Genomic DNA, 16598 nt, shown 5'->3' on the forward strand with positions numbered 1-16598 from the left:
CAGAGCTTGTGTGTCATTCTCTTTGAGGTCCCTCCCCACATCTCACTTTTTAACAAACAGGTGACATTTTTTTTTTCATGGAACAAATTATTCAGTTGCTCTTGTTATATTAGAGGTTTATTATTAGCATGTAGACTACATTTTATAATCTAATCTTAGGGCTCGCATTTCAGTAAAATGGAACTGTATCGTCATTCTGAAGATATAATTTGTTTTCTTTTCTCTTCCTCACTGTTTCCATCTCCTTCTGTTTCTGTCTCTCTTTGTGTGTCTGTCTCTGTCTATGTCTGTCTGTCTATGTCTGTCTGTGTCTGTCTCTTTCTCTTTCTGTCTCTCTCTGTGTCTGTATCTGTCTGTGACTATTTGTGTCTGTCTCTCTCTGTCTCTCTGTCTCTCTCCTTCTGTCTCTCTGTCTGTCTCTGTCTGTCTCTGTCTCTGTCTGTCTCTGTGTCTCTGTGCCTCTGTGCCTCTGTCTCTGTGCCTCTGTCTCTGTCTCTCTCTCTCTCTCTCTCTCTTGTCCCTATAGACTTCACAGTGAGGAATTGGGAAGAGGGCTCTGACAAGCTATCAGAAATGAGCTCCACTCCTTAATTGATCAAGTGAAACTATTTTTTTCTTTTAGGACCCAGTGCTCCATTTAGCACACTCATCTTGGTAAAGGTCATTTCTTAAGTGGTGTTCAGATGGTTGGAATGTTGAAGTGACCTCCCACAAGTGAGTCATTTGTTCTTTTCTGGCTGACAACATAGGCTTCAAATGGATCTATCACATATTCGTTACTGAAAAGGGAAAAACACTACATTTAAAAATGTACTAAACTTTTTTCTGGGGCATTATTGTTTTACTATTTCATTCAGTAATTATAAGAAACACTAAATGCTACCAGATCCTCCTATGCTGCAGAATGGCTGAAGAACAGAGGCATAACTAGAGCCTGGTGTTCTACCATGGACCCCCACTCCTCTTTCACCAAATTGTGGGAACACATCGTGTTATATGGTGATTATTTTCAAAGGCAATGATAAATCAAACAACTGCTTTAGCTTGGTGTGAGTGGTGTGTTTCAATGTACATGCAGGATATTGAAAAGATGAAGAGCTAATTCCAATGAGAAAAGACTACATCTATATCTCCTGATTAAATTTGACCTAGAACTTCTGGTATTGGAAATTTCTCTTCTACCCCAGCGTCTGCACCTGTCTACCATATCCTACCATATTTAAAGGTTGTCTAGAAATGAAAAAAAAACAGTAGAATTTAAATGAGAAATCTAGACTCTGGCCTTTTGCTGCTTCAATAAGATATGCTAGGAAATAGAATATATAAATGGATAATGTTTCTCTTAAATTTTCAGCTTGAGGAAAAAGAATATCCCCCTGTGCTACTGGTCACTATTTGCTGCGGCGACGGTTGAGGATTAATGGGAACAATTGAGTTACTTTGAATGAGGTACTGATGAGAAATACCATTCTAAACTCAGTTCATGCCACAAACCAAGATGAAGGCGTTACAGTATTTAAAGCAAATATGTCAAAAGTTCATTCAAGAGAACCTTTTGACATTAACACTAATTAAATCAAATACTAAAAGGCCATTGGACCTATAACCTCTTTCGTACCTTACCAATCATTTTATGATTCAATTATTACTTTCCATGAAATATTAGCTACTGGCAATCAGATTTACTATCATTGCCTTAGTGGACACAATGTAAGATATGGTCACCTAGTAATCGAAAATAATGCAGCCAGAAAAATGCAAAACAGTTATCTTTGTTTTACTAGGGGTTGGTTCACGCAGAATGATTGTCATATGATTAAAACATATGAATTATGTTAACATATCATAATAAATTAATTTTGAACACAGCTAACAATGTAACCATATGTTCTCCATCAACGTACTGCTTGTGCAGTTAAGCGGGTGTCCCTAAAGCATGCGGAGCAATGAAGGTGCTGTTCTCGAATGGAAACAGCATGGCAAATACCTGGATATCTGTGGTGTGCCTTTCATCCAGTGGGAAGTGTATGGCAGGTAACTGCTAAGACACACAACACAGGCTACACTGACCCCTTTCTGCAGTTATTTGGCCATATTACGAGAAAGTTTTAAAAAGTATGTGATAGAAAGATACAAGACTGTGTAGTGTAAACACGATGCTTGTGTGAATTTTTTTAATGAAAGCAATCAATTTCTTTTCTTGTTGATTATAAAGGATTAAAGTGGTTCATTCAGCAACATGAAGTCCAGTAAAAATAGCCAACTTTCTCTGCTTCTTTCTCTTCCAAGCCCAGAAGCAGAGGGTCCGTTTGTCCTTTTATTAAACAGCTAATGATCGTAGTCACATCTCTAGTGCTGGAGCTCTGCGTTCCGGGTATTCAATTCTATTTCCTATATGGACATTTCTCCTATTAAACTCTTTCTTCAAAAAGTGTATTAAATAAATACCTCATTCCTCCTCAGTTAGCACCAACATGCTACCAAGAAGTTGTTTTAAGATTAAAAAGTTTTACATAGCATTTACATGTAAAATTAAAATGAAGCTGAAGAAATTTTAAAAAATGTTGTTCATTTCCTTTAATGATATGTAACAGTATAACACACACACAAAGTTTTAAAAGAGATATTGAATGAGTTCAGACCATCCCAGGGATCTAATTATTTTGCATTATTTTAATTTACAAAATATGCCTTATATTTGTCAATAATACTTTAATTCTTCCACTTGTCATTTTGGTCACTATACTGTTGTTGATAGTGTCCTTTTGCCTCTCTTCTGTCATCTGCTTAGCACACTATATCGCTTACACTGAAGGAAATCGTTATAACGTTGACTATTCTTCAAGACAAAGCCAAGCACTAAAGTCGCCATGTTTCTGTTCTCACACAGCTGCTGCCTGTTATTTTGCATCTGCAGAGATTTTTGTATCCCAATCTTTATTTTTTCTACAATTAAATTATAGATTGCAAGTCCCAAGTTTTGCTTTTTTTTTTTTAAATACCAAGTCTTATGCCACACACTCATGTCTCCTTTTGCTAGCAGTTTTTCCTCCCTTGTCCAGATCCAGCAGGCACCCGCCACTCACAAGGCCAGCTTCCCTACTATCTCTGGAAACTTTCTCTCATCACTTGCCTGGAAAGGGACTTTTGACTGACTCACCAATTAAGTGAGTGTGGTATTAACGTCGGATCTGACTATTCCTGAAATAAGAAATCAGTACAATGAGACTATAAAGACTGTAAGCTGAGGGAAGCAGGCTAAAGTAATTTCTCAGAAAAGACAGAGGCTTAATCACTCATTTTCCAGCAGGTACAGAAGAGCACAGTCTGCTCAGAAAAAAAGAAAAATCACGCTCAGTCTTTGCACCAACCCTACTCTCCTGCTCTGCAATGCAAGTGTTGGAGTCAATTTAACTACACTGGTCTCTTGGAGACAGCATGACACAGATATGGTCTTCTTCACCTTATGTGAAGTTAATCCGGAATCCTGAATTACAGTTTCACAATGAGATCAGTCAGGCGCCATGCCACACACTTGGAGACCAGAGCATCTGAGTCTGAGTCACCGTTGCAGCTCTGAAGGCACCAAGGCTCAAGGTTAACATCAGAAGCACTAGGTGTCTTGTAGTGTCCTCCCTGGGAAAGAAGAAGCAAAAGGGATAAACTTGCTTCTTTGGGGTCCTTTTAAGGGCCCTCTTCCCATTTACAAGGGTTATGTTAATTAAACTTTGTACTGCTGAGAAAAAAAGTTGGCTGAGACTACTTAAATGCAGAAATACATGTTTTTGTCTGGTGGTTTTAGCTTGTTGTGGACAGTATGACAGAGCACAGAAGCCTACCTCAGGGGACAGAAAGCAGAAAGAAACAGCAGTTCACTTAGCCTGACCCCTCCTCCTCCTCCTCCCTTGTTGCCATCAGGTCCTCTTTCCATGAAACTGGACCAAGTACATTCAGCTCTTCTGGTAAACTTGGTTATGAGGATTGACCCCTGCAAGGGCCTTAGCGTAAAGGCTTAGCCATGTGCCTCAGTCCCTGCTGCACGGAGGATAATGTGCTGACAGCCATTTCGGAGATAAATAAGCATCCGTATCATCAGGATAGTTAAGGTCATGAGGTCACATGCTAGTGTGACTCTGTCACTTGCACAAATTCTCTGTCTTGTCCCATTTGATAGACTGTCTACTGCCGTGTGCGCTAGTCACTTTTATGTAGGACAGGGTATGATTATAAAGGATGTACTTTTCAATAGTCACAATCATTTCCATTGTAATGTTCATTATCTGACCATTTTGGCAGATGTGTGACAAGGGCCTACACATTGTGACGGTGTTACCAATGAAATGCATGAAGGAAAGACACATGGTCTACTAAATTTCAGGAACATTACTGGGAAATGGTCAGGAGCTGAAGAGGTGCTTGGGGGTCTTATTACATCTATAATACAAACTCTTAAGATTTCAAATTCATAAATTATTAAGTATTCAAAAATATAACACAACTAAGAAAATTTAAGGGGTGGCGGCGCCATCTTCGGTGGTGAGGACTGAATGCGTGCACCACGCCAGGGCAGCCCAGGGGATCCTAGTGCTTTCACCTCTGCCGAGGCATCTCTGCTACACCACTGTCGCTCAGTTGCAGGAGAAGGAGGAGTTCCGCGAACTTGACAAGGTGACAGCTTGGCACACTACATCGACAGCATCCCTCCGTGTGCTGGAGCTGGCGAATGATAGGCTCTGGGTCTCTGAAGAGGAGGAGGTGACCATGCGTGAGGTGAGGGCATCAAGTGCCAAGAAGCGGGAAGGCGAGCTCAAGGTGGCCCAGGGCCGAGTGAGGGACCTGGATTCCATGTTCCTCCCTAGTGAGGCAAAGTTGGCCGCAGCCCTTGGTGACAAGCATGGTCTGGAGACAGAGGTGGCAGAGCTTCGAGCGCAGCTGGCCAAGGCAGAGGATGGTCATGCTGTGGCCAAGAAGCAGTTGGAGAAGCAGCCGTGGATGTTCATGGACCTGGAAAACCACTTTGAGAGCCTTCAGGAGGAGCTGGCTTTCAGCAAGAGTGTGTTTGAGGAGGAGGCGCAAAAACCCAACTGAGGCATGAGCAGTGCTTGGTGGAGGTGGTCAGCAGCCGGCAACAGGAATATGACTCAAGATGACTCAGGCCCTGGAGGACCTGCGCAGCCAGCATGATGATCGGGTGCGCTTGTACTGGCTGAAGCTGGAGCAGACCTACCAGGCCAAGCTGGACAACGCCAAGCCGAATTCTGACCAGGATGACAAGGCAGCCAGTACAGCCCCCCTGAGAAGCTCAAGGAGGCCCGCATGCTCCTGGAGTCCCTCAGCTGCCAACTCTCCGGTCTACAAAATCAGGCCGGCGCTGTAGAGGACCACATCCGCGAGTTGGAGGCGGCCTTGGCGGAGCGTGACAGGTTCTGCAAGATGCTGAACACCACGGAACAGGAAATGACATGTGCGCGATGCCATGTAGCAGCTGCTGGAGGAGTACCAGGAGCTGCTGGGTATCAAGCTGGCCCGGACATGGAGATCAGCGCCTACTAGACGCTGGATGCTGGAGGGCGAGAAGGAGAGACTTAATCTGTTCTCCAGCCCTTCAGGACGGATCATCATCTCTCGGGCCACCTCTAGAAGCAGCAACAGCAGGGTTGGCATGTCTGGGGGGCAGGGTAAGCACCAGTGGCTGAGACTGAGGACGCCCCAGGCTCACACAGCATTATCTTCATTGGCTCCTGCATCACTCAGCAGTCTGTGACCACCGGTGTTGTGAACATCGACGAGGTGGACCTGGAGGGCAGGTTCTTGCACCTGAAAGAACTCTTCAGACAAGGACCAGAAACTGGAGGATCAAGAGACAGGTTCTGGAGGGTGAGAACATCACCTACAAGTTCACACCCAAGTATGTCCTGCGGAGCGGCCAGACAGTGTGGGCAGCTGGCGCAGGAGCTACCCAGAGTCCCCATCAACCCTTGTGCGGAAGAGCCAGAGTAGCTGGGGATCTGGGGAGAGCTTCCGCAGCACTGTCCTGGTCAATGATGGTGAGGAGATGGCCGTGCAGGCTGCCAAGCAGTCATCTGTCCCGCGCAAGAACGCGGAAGACGAGGAAGAGGCAGAATTCAGAGAAGAGGACCTTTTCCACCAGCAGGGGTACCCAAGGACTAATTCAAGGGGCTGCCAGCTGAAGTGAAACTTGCCCCACATCACCACGGTTCCAGAGCCCCTGAAATTAGTTTATGGTCTGCTCTCACTAGTCCTTGGTACATTTCTAGATGACTGTTAAGCAACCGTGAGAATGTGGTTGGGCTCTGCTGGACTTCCAAGATGGAGGTGTCCTCTGCCCTTTGGCCTCACCTGGCCCCACACCATCATGATGATATAGAGGGCTGGGCTGGGAGCCTGCATGCTGAGGGACTTGGGCCTGGATCTGGGGCAGGAGAATGACTGCTAGCTCCAGGTGGACTTTGTATGAAACTGTGGTGATTCAGTCGTTTTCTTTGAAGCTTTTCGAATCAAATCAAATTCAGAATCCAAGTTTGGATTTAAGTCAAATCAAATTCAGAAAGAGGGCTGTGGGGCTCACTAGCCTGTTAGGATGTGGTGGCTCTTAGGACACAGGGCGGACTCTCCTCTCCTGGAGTTGATGGCACCTGCACCCAGGGATGTTCCGGCTTGGTGCTCTGCGTCTGAAGGGTTTTTAACAGGTCCCAGCTTCGGGGCATTCATAGGTTTCTCTGGGCACAGATTCTAAAATGTTCTAGACACTTTGAAAGCTGAGGACCAAGGCGGAGGGAGCTCACACATGGGCGACTCCTCCCATCCTAAGACTCAAGGGGACAGGCAGCTCGTGGGCGTCGTAAAGGCTGCGGGTTCTCAGCCAGTGATTGCTCACAGGAGTGGCTAGCTGGGTGCTTGGCCTCACGTGTACACTGCGTGGCCCTTCTGTGCCTCACCCTGCCGGCGAGGCCTGGTGCAACTTAGCGCCAGGAGCTAGCCACTGCCACCTCCCCACCACTGCCACACGGTACTATTTAAAGCATATTTACTGTTTTTATGCCAGTAATGCAGTTCACTGGGACGCTGCTCTGGGGGTTCGGGCCTGGAGCTGCCAGGACTGGGGATTACCTAGGACAAGAGTCCTTTACTGAGCTGTGAGGAGTGCTGTCTCCCGCCTGGCACAGCTGATGGTAGGACGAGTTCAGGCCTAGTTTCCCCCAAGGCAAGAGCTCTTGGCCACAGGATGTCACCACTGTCACTGACCTCCTGAGCCTGCCAGCCACCTCTGGGGGGTGCTGGGTCCTGGATAGTCATGGTTGGCTGCACTCACTGCGCAGCCCTGCTGCCTTGCCCACACGGCAGGTACCCACCCGTGTACGTTGCACTCAAGCTGGTTTTCTTGTTTTTGGGGAGCAGGTCTAGAGTAATCTGCTGGTCCTCAGAGGTCTCTATTTCTGGCCCTGGCTCAGCGAGGTGGCGCTGCTGCTGGGGAGCCGCCTGCACTGTGCACGTCTCTCAACTCTACAGATTGTTTCTTTTATAAGATGCATGCCAAACGTGCGCTCTGCCTTTTCTTTTCTGCCTATGATTTATTATATATATTTTATGAAAAGAAGCTTTTGAACACTCAAATAAACACTGATCTTAACTGGAAAAAAAAAGAAGGAAAATTTAACATTCTTTAGTAATCCATAAAACTTACTGACAACTATTGTTCAAAGTGTAACAGATGATGGAGGCTAGATGTATTTTTCACCTCCTAAGAAATCCAAGGGTGAAGAACTATATTGACAACAGTAATAATATTAAGATAGCAGCTGCACTTGGAGTCGGCCAAAAGAATTTTTAGCTTTTAATTTTGAAAACTATCAAACAAAAGAAAAATTTAAAGAACATCTAGCAAATGATCATATACCGCCTTCTAATTTTTAATAAGCTCATCTTTCAAGGGATGCAAAGATCTCTGTAAGCCTGTTTCTTTTCACAATGGCTTTGTAAAGAAGCCCTTTCTACATGCTCCAAGTTTATAGTGAAGACACATAAAACAGACAGAAATTGGACTTTTTCTTGGTCACATAGCTGATACATGGTTGACTTGAGATTTGTATCTGGAGATCAGCCCATGCTTATCAGACCCACACAAAAGACCTCATTTCTGCTCTAAAATGAATTCCACAAAAGGAACTATTTTAAAAATAATTTTTGTATTTAAATTACATTTATGTAGGACAAAGGTGTAGTATACTAGGGTTTAAAAGGTAAAGTTTCCACAAACAAATGTGTTTAGGAAGATTTTTAACAGATTTGGGCAAGTAGATAGCTAGCCTGCGAGAAGCAGATATATTTAGAACTATAACTAGGGAAGGATCAGGATTCAAAGATTCTGGACCTAATCCCAGATTTGCTGGGAGACAGGAAGTCTTTTTTCTTTTCAGGGTATATGTGTTGTTTTCAGGAAACTTTCCAGTCCTGTGACCCAGTTTTCTACAAACTGGAATGAAGACACACTGATTCTCAGAGTACAGAGCCACAGCTCCTATGACTTGATATTCTTAATCCAGCCCAGAGAGCAGCCTTCCCTGTGTGCGGTTAGCAGCCGCAGGAAAGCTGAACTCTCTCCAGTGATGCCCAGAAGCAGCAGGAACATCCTCGGTCCTTGGTCCAGGGTCAGATTATTGGCTTCTGACGGTTCACTGAGTTAAGACTGCCCACGCTTTTATACTCAACGACTTTCAGGGCCAGTTTCACTTCCAAAACGTTACATTTGTATGTATGGGGAGATGACTACTAAATGGGATGTTTTAGAAACTTGGACCAAGCCAAATTCTATTGTTGACTTCTGTTGCTTCTCAGCTATTCAAAATGCTTTCCTATGTATTGGCATATATATCATATCATATCATATCATATCATATCATATAATCAGCCTTGTGAGAAGTATTGTTTACATCAGGCAGATGTGAAACCTGGGTGCAGTAACATGAAGCATTAAAAATCCAATCACACAGGAAAGACTTAAAATTTCAGGCCCTGACTTGGCTTCTCTATCCTTTTTTTTCCCTTCTATATTCTTTGTTTACATTCCGAATGCTTCCCCCTTTCCCTGTTCCCCGCCCCCCCCCCCATCGGTTTCATAAGCCCTCTTCCCTCTGCCCATTTCCTAATCACCCCCTCCAATTTCCCTCTCCTGGTACTCCCCTACAATGCTGGATCAACTCTTTTCAGAACCAGGGCCTTCTCTTTCCCTCTTCTTGGGTATCATTTGATATGCTAACTGTGTCTTGAGAATTCAGAGCTTCTGGGCTCTAATTAATATCCACTTATCAGAGATTGCATTCCATGTGTGTTCTTTTGTGATAGGGTTACTTCACTTAGGATGATATTTTCCAGTTCCAACCATTTGCCTAAAAATTTCATGAATTCATCATTTTTAATTGCTGAGTAGTACTCCACTGTGTAAATATAACACATTTTCTGTATCCATTCCTCCATTGAGGGGCATCTGGGTTCTTTCCAGTTTCTGACTATTATAAGTAAGGCTGTTATGAACATAGTGGAGCATGTGTCCTTATTACGTGCTGGGGAATCCTCTGGGTATATGCCTAGGAGAGGTATAGCAGGGTCCTCCAAAAGTGTCATGTCCAGATTTCCGAGGAACCCCCAGACTGATTTCCAAAGTGGTTGTACCAACTTGCAGCCCCACCAGCAGTGGAGGAGTGTTCTGGCTTCTCCATCCCTTGGGCAGCTACTTGGGCTACTTTATCACTCTTACTTTTCTTGAGATACTATAAAGTGCTCACCCTTAGTGTCAAAAAAATGGGAAACCTAGATGACCTATGCAGAGCATAATCTTTAAGGCCACTGATACCGCCATTTGCCTAACACTAATGCAGCTTTTGTGTTACAGATCTCAAATCGCTACAAGGACACACTTTTGTGAGAAGCAGGCTCTAAAAATTCTCAAGAGAGTCCAAACAAAGTCCCTCTGTGAGTCTGTATCCTGAGCAAGCGTTGGTTTTGTCAGGGGGAGGAGGGGAAGGTTATGCTTAAAACTCCTCAGGGAGAGCTTTGGGAGAGGTTCTAGGGCCAGCAGAGAGTGCAGGGGAGAACATGTCAGCAATAAAGAGAAAACGGGGAGACCGTGAAGAGTAAAAGCTAAGGATACACTTGGCTTCCTCCTGAACTGCCTCAGCTGGTTTTATTCTCCTCCTGAAATGTAGCCCTTGCCCACCTCAGTCTTGGAAATTTGTGAGAATTTTGTGTACAAGTATGAAACACAGACATTATGACATTCAGTGTTACAAATAATAATGTTTTTCTGTCTGAACTTTAGTGGTGTGCCTTAACCCTACAGTTCCTATTTGGGGGCCTCCTCCACTTCCTCCTCTTCTTTATACATGTATTTAATGAATTATCCAAGTGTTTTTCCCCCCAACAAGAGTTGATGTAAAAGAAATTTGAGCAGGAAATCATTGAATTTGGCAGACTGCCGGCTAACACTGAGCCATCAGGTGTGTTGTGCAGATGAACATTTCAAACTAGGATTTGTGTAACTTACTGTTTCACAAATCTGTTTGGCCACAGAATTTTCTTCATAAAAACTGATATTCTGTGTAATATTTTTGAAAAAATTATTTTAATTATATCTACATACAAACCAGGGCACATTTAAAATTTTTACTGATAGCAGTCATATAATGATTCAAACTATGCTTGAGTGGGTTAAAAAACCAAATATTAGTTCCTATGGAATTCAATTCTTAGTTATATGAATTTCAGTTTTTGTTTCAGTTAATAAATTTCTATGAAGGACCCTATACAGTTTTTTTTTTTTACCAAAAATTCTCAACATTGAAAAAAATAGCAGATTTTTTTTAACTTACAATATTCTTGTCTATGTCAGGATTAAGAACAATTAATTTAATTTACATTGATCAACATTCTACTACTGGAATCATTACAGAAAAAAACAAAAATAAGCAAACAAACAAAAAAATGCAAGCTGGTGCTCCAAAGGCATTTATTTCTCTCATGCCTTAAATGATTACAAAGAAATTAAGTACATTGGCAATTAGTAGAAAATTCTGAAAACAAAATCTATGAATCTAAAAATGATATACAGTGCTATTTTCACCTCTCAGAAGCCTGGATGGTTAAAGATTAGTTTTCTATTTAATACAATTAAAATTGAGTTTGATAATATAAGCTGGATGTAGTTAGTTAGGTTATACACAATTATTGTTTGAAATTGCCTTTAAGGTTATACCAAGAACTAAGACCTGAGATCATATATATACAAGTATATATATATATATATATATATACACACAGAATCCATTATATGGACTGTATGGACTGTATATATTATATATGTATGTGTATTGGACATATATATATATATATATATATGTCTATATATACTCACATGTACTCAAATGTACATATGTATATATATTTATAATGTTCAGTCCATATATGCATCTTAAATATGTAAATATACCTATATATAATAAATATATGTAAAGAACTATTTATAGACATGCGTAACAACAAGTAGAAAGAGGCCATGAATTTGATAGAGTAAAGGTGGAGTTCGAAGGTAAAAAAGGAGAGGGGTGAAATTGTGTCATAATTTAAATAACAAGAAATTTTATTAAAAATACTCTAAAGACTTGGAAGCTTAGGATATGAAGACTTGGGTTCAATTTTCTGAGTTTCATCCAATTATCTGTGTAATTCGGTTATGTATGCAACCTTTCACCAGGGCTTTGATACTCATACATTATTGTATAGTTTTATTGTATTTTTATTTATTATTATTATTATTATTATTATTATTATTATTTGGTTTTTTTGAGACAGGGTTTTTCTGTGTAGCCCTGGCTGTCCTGGAATTCACTCTGTAGACCAGGCTGGCCTCGAACTCAGAAATCCACCTGCCTCTGCCTCCCAAGTGCTGGGATTAAAGGCGTGCACCACCACTGCCCTGCTATTGTATGGTTTCGGTAAGAGGTTTGAAATACAGTTGTTAGTATGGATGAACATAGGATCCATATATTAATATACTATTAAAGAGATTCCCATGAAGAAGATAGAAGAGGGCCCTAATCCTGGAAAGGCTTGATCCAGCATTGTAGGGGAGTACCAGGACAGAGAAAAGGGAGGGGGAAAGATAGGAGAATGGATGGAGAGAAGAGGACTTATGGGACATATGGGGAGGTGGGAACTGGGAAAGGGGAAGGCTTTTAGAATGCAAACAAAGAATATAGAAAATTAATTTTTAAAAAAGAAAAAAATATATACTATTAAAGAACACATTGTACTTGTTATATTTCCTACAATTCTTAATGCAAATAAAATACAGAAAATGCACTAACGCACAAGGAAACATGTTAGAATATAAGATATTCATTGGGCATGCTTAGAAAGTTGAAATAATCATTTTGTTCCATGTATGAAAAATTACTTTTATTCTCTACTTTTAGCAATTATACAGGAACATATATTATTTACAATATGACTTTATCCAGGGTCATATTTTCGTAAACAATATACTGGTTAAGTAGGTGTTCCAGCTCTCAACAGTCTTCTGAACCTTCCTAACATTTTTTTAACTTCACATATGAAAATTATGAACAATTTGTTTCTCTCATCTTCAGTGGTCCATGTCTGTTATTTATCTCTTGGCTATTATTCATGGATTGCTACTTTGCTTTTCTATTTTTATTTCTTAGATAGTCATCCATATCAGAAACTTCATGATCTTTTACCTATGTTACTGGACTTAGCAATAAAGTCAAATACGTTTTACCAGGTTCAGTTTACCAGGTTCAGTAGCTTAGCCTTTCACAAATCTTTCCTCACCTATTGTACAAAATTTCAACAAATGATGCAGTTTTGTGATATAGATTATGTGTATGTGTGTGTGTGTGTGTGTGCATGGTGTGTATGCTAATATATGTACATGAGTGTCTGTAAACATGTGTTTGAAGACAAAAGGTCAAATTCATCTGTCTTTAGTCATTATTTTCTTTGTTGAGACAGTGTCTCACAATACCCCACCAATTTAGTGAGACTGGATGTTAAGTAAAATCAAAGGATCCACTTGCCTGTCTCCTCAGTTTTGGGGTTATAGATGTGCACCCCAACACCCAGGGTTCACCTTTTGGTGATCTATATTCAGAGCTTTATGACCACATGCCAGGCTGTTTACTAACTGAACTGCCTTTCCAGTCTCTTGCAAGTGACATTTTAAATTAACATTACTAATATATTAAATATTATAAAATTTTTCATAGAAAAAGTTTGTGATTATAACCTTACTGAAATGTAATATTAGTTATGAAAAGTTGACAGTATTTCTGCATATATAATGAAACAATACAATTACTAAACTTTGAACTCATTTCCCATTTGCAACCTAGTTACACTGTGGGCACTGCAAGCTCTCGCGTTCTCTGTCTCTCAGCAACTTTGGGCTTGTTCCCTTTTCCCCCATAATATCCAACCTGTGGGAAATAAGCACATAGATTTTGCCTGTCCTGTGTGCTCTGCTCCTCACTTATTCAGATACTTTAGTCCAGTGTACCGAATCATTCCCTCCACTAGATTATGGTAAATACCAATCGACACAAATCATATTGATAAGGAAGTATACCATATGTATCATTATGTTGGGTTTTGCTGTACAAAATATCATTTGTTTAGTTTTTATCTTTTAAAGAAACATCAGATTCCTGGCTTTGTAGACTTTACTAGATCCCTCCTTGCCTTTCACAAACCGTAGTAGAGTGTCCTGAGAAGAACCTGCATTTGCTAAGGTGGTCCCTCCATCAGTTTTGTTTATTAAATGTCATAAAATGTACATCTTCCATTTTCTTGAGATAGAGGACAACCTGAACCTTTTAAATACCAGTGACTACTCACCATACTGTTAATCTCAATACATCTAATCAGTCTATCCTATTTTGATTCAATATTTTGTTGAGTACATGCTATATTTTCTATAGCATAGAATATCTACTCTTTCCTTTTCAATACATGCCTTAAGTTGTTGAAGTCAATGTCATCAATTGTTAACATATTTTATAGAATATGTGAAGGTATGCCAGACACACATTGACAGATACAAGACACTTTCTATAAATCTTGACATCTGTGAAGATGGTAATGTTTGAACATTCTAAGATAACTAGGACATTTAGCCCAGTTCCAATTTATCATTATCCCCACTTAAGGTCTATTTTCCCTAGGTAATGTCTAAGCCCACCTTAACATACTCATATACTCATTCAAAACACACACACACACACACACACACACACACACACACACACACACACTTTGACTCTTATGACTGAGTTACATCCCTATAAATCTCTTGCATTCAAAATATCTAACTTGCAATAGAGTTTTGCATAACTTTGCACCTTAAATACTAGTTGCTTACCCTTATTAGATGTCACATGGATGAGCAGGTACTACAACTCTACAATGGTTCACAATCACAGCCATGTATAGCACTACACTGCTAGCCCAAAACAAGATGAAATTTCAACATTTCAAAGTACTAAATACCTATTGCTTTTTGCTACAAACCAAGGTTTTATAGGCCAATCTATTATAAGGCAGGAGTCCTAATGTATGTGTGAGTATGCTGTTGTCATGGACAAAGATTGAAAGATGCTTTTGGGTTAAGGCCTAGGCTATTAATTATAGCTTAATTAGTTCACTTACATGCTAGTAACATAATATTTAATTTTTTAAAATCTTAAAATCAGTGCTGATGGTATCCAGGGTCCTGAATCTTTGAAGCAAGCATTCTGCTGTGGATTATCGTCTCTGACCAAAACCACGACCGAGTTTCATGGAATTTTATCTCATGAAACATTAGAGTTTATAGTTCTGTATGGAAGCGCTCCGGCTCTAAAAGAGGTCACCAAACATAATGTAATCCCTGGCCACATTTCACTCTACTGCCTGTCCCACCTTATCCTGTCATTGTCTATGCTTTCTCATGGTTTTCCTTTTTTGAGATATACTCCTTGTTTTAAATAGATTATATTAAAAATAGCACTAGCCGGACAGTGGTTGTGCATGCCTTTAATCCCAGCACGTGGGAGGCAGAGGCAGACATATTTCTGATTTCAAGGCCAGCCTGGTCTACAGAGTGAGTTCCAGGACAGCCAGAGCTACACAGAGAAACCACGTCTTGAAAAAAAAAGAAAAAGAAAATAGCACTAAATATTCATTTTCTCTTATGTTGAACTAATAAATGTATCAAATTGCCTTCAACAGTTTCTATCTGAGAGGTGACACTATCTTTCACTACTTCCAGTGTATGTCTGTGGATATGACCTGGTTTTAGCTGGAAGCCATTTACTATCTAAAGAAGTAATTGGAGAATGCCTGCAATATCTGTCTCTCTGATGGGACAACCCCAGGAAGAAACTCAAAGGAATAGGTGTGTCACTTTTCTATAATGTAAGAGGATTATTTCCTGAATTATTTATATTTTTAATTGAAAGGGGAAAAGCAGAATAGAAAGAAAGGCATGGTGTAATGTCTGTCTGTCTGTCTACCTATCATCTCTCTATCTCTATCATCTACGTATCTATGTCTCACTACCTACCTTCATGTCACTGCTCTCTACCTACCTGTCATCTATCTATCTATCTATCTATTATCTATCATCTATCTATCTATTAATCTATCTATCATCTATCTATCTACATATCTATATTATATTCTAGCTTTTCCTCATTTACATAATATTTATATTTCTTTAAGGCTTGTATAGAATTTAAACAGTTTTTATCATTTTATCTCAAATAAAATACTTTATTTTCTAGATGATTTGTATAGTCAGAATGCTTGATTTTTATATTTGAATAAATGATTATTGATTTTAAAAGCTAGCAACTTTTATGATAGTATTTGTAGGATAATAGTGGAACTATTATTTACTTTTGGTAATAAAGAAATTATCTAGGTTGGAGGCAATAAATAAATATTTTTGGTCATGTTGTTTCTGACCTGGACATTCTTCTTTTGGCTGTTTAGTACACATTTAGAACAAGTATAATATTGATACATAGTAAAATTTTCAGAGAGCAAACACTCATATAATGCAAAGCAAACGTAATTTCTTACTTTTATTTCAAACTTTTGTCATTTTTTTTCCAATAAAAATTACATGCATATATATTTGAACTAATCTGCAAAATAATTTGTTTAACTTCAGGAAAGCATTTCTCCTGCTCTGACAAGACTATCAGAGAAAATTAAAAGGAAGATAAAAGTCGCATACTATTACAAAGTAATAAGAAAAAAACAGGGATTTAAACTGAATTTTACAAGGACATCACATTTTGTATGCAAAACCCACACAATTAAAGCTAGCATTGCAGTTCAATCCCTTAAAGCCCAAGTATAGTGTAAATGTTTTATGAAGAAATTTAACATACTTTAAATACATTCTCTGGGAAGATTACTATAAAATACAGAGCGGTAATAAGTTAGTTCAAACTGTGTTTTACTATTCTTTCAATAATTTCATTTCTGGTTCGATACCTTCTCATTTTATTATGTGGCAC

General features: G+C 40.0%; 1 protein-coding gene and 1 pseudogene across 2 annotated transcripts in view; one reads left to right on the forward strand and one right to left on the reverse strand.

Annotated features, from left to right (window-relative positions):
- Positions 1-16598, reverse strand: part of Magi2 (membrane associated guanylate kinase, WW and PDZ domain containing 2) — a 1455128-nt gene that overhangs the window by 1174433 nt on the left and 264097 nt on the right. The gene's annotated exons all lie outside the window — the stretch shown is intronic.
- On the forward strand, positions 4548-6196 carry LOC127677189 (lamin-B2-like; annotated as a pseudogene).

Source organism: Apodemus sylvaticus, chromosome 2 (genome assembly GCF_947179515.1).
Source record: "Apodemus sylvaticus chromosome 2, mApoSyl1.1, whole genome shotgun sequence".
Taxonomy (NCBI): domain Eukaryota; kingdom Metazoa; phylum Chordata; class Mammalia; order Rodentia; family Muridae; genus Apodemus; species Apodemus sylvaticus.